The sequence below is a fragment of the Bidens hawaiensis genome, unplaced genomic scaffold (genome assembly GCF_021521415.1).
Source record: "Bidens hawaiensis isolate Kalapana, Puna unplaced genomic scaffold, B.hawaiensis_p1.1 tig00016259_1, whole genome shotgun sequence".
In the NCBI taxonomy this organism is placed as follows: domain Eukaryota; kingdom Viridiplantae; phylum Streptophyta; class Magnoliopsida; order Asterales; family Asteraceae; genus Bidens; species Bidens hawaiensis.
This window is the reverse complement of record NW_027492482.1, coordinates 282,917-284,109: the sequence shown is the minus strand read 5'-3', so window position 1 is coordinate 284,109 and position 1,193 is coordinate 282,917. Positions and strand designations below refer to the sequence as shown.

General features: G+C 33.9%; 1 pseudogene; it reads left to right on the top strand.

Annotated features, from left to right (window-relative positions):
* LOC143551060 (uncharacterized) lies at nucleotides 1-890 on the top strand (annotated as a pseudogene).
* Nucleotides 891-1,193: the final 303 nt, after the last annotated feature.

The following is a 1,193-nucleotide window of genomic DNA, read 5'->3' as shown; positions in this document are numbered from 1 at the left end:
ATGGTCAACAATGGAGTATTCAAGTCTGATAATGGCTTTAAATCCGGATATCTACAACATCTAGAAGCATCCTTGAAAGAATCACTTCCGGAATCGGGCATTTTGGGTAAACCTCACATTGAATCAAGAATAAAAACAATAAAGAGAGATTGGCAAGTCGTTTATGATATGTTAAATACTAGCGGATTTGGTTATGATAAGGAACTTAATTGTGTGACCACTAGTGCTCCTGGAGTTTGGGAAACCTATCTTGAGGTACATGCTAGATTTTATGTTACTTTTTTAGTATTTGGTTTATCATAATAGGTATTAATGGGTTTATTTTATTCTCATCATGTGAAATAGAGTCATAAACATGCAGCTAAATGGAAAAACAAAAGGCTTCCTTTCTATGAAGAATTGTGTGTTGTGTTTGGAAAAGATCGTGCTAATGGTAATAAAGCCAAAAGTGTGGTTGAGATGAACAAGAAGTGAATATGGAAGAAGAAGAGGAGGAACATCAAGAGGATGATGATTTTGGTGAACATAGCTATCATGAAGGTACCAATGCAAGTTTTCAAGTTGAAGAAACTTCAAGTGATCGTGGTAAGAAAAGAAAACGCACTAGCCAAGTCGATACTTTATTTAAGAGTTTCAATGATGTGGTTGTTTTATTTGGTGATTGTCTAAAAGAGACTTCGGCCGAGTTGAGTGAAGACATAAAGTTTGAACTTGACATAAAAAAGAAAGTTTTAATGGTCACTACCGAGCTTTCAACAATGACATCTTTGACTCAATTGGAAAGGTTTAGGGCAAATGATAAAATAAAAGATGACCCTAATAGGGTGATGACATTTTGGACTTTGGATGAAGAAGAAAGGGAAGCTTGGGTTAGGTATTTGTTATCGTAGTAAGTTCCACTAGGAAACTTGTTTGAAGAATTCGGAGTCGTGTTTGTATTTTGTAGTCATATGGTTAACTAATTTTGGTCGTATGTTAGGACTAACTCTAGTCATATATTGGAACTAATTCTAATCGCATGTTGGAACTATTTTTAGTCCTATGTCGTTTAATCGTGTGTTTGGACATTATGTTTTTAATTAATTGTCCGGAGAATATGTTTGTTTATATTAATTTTATTAAATTTGTTATGGTTGAATACTTGTAGTTTATTAGAAGGATTACGTAACTTCAAGTAATGCTTCGATGGGAAT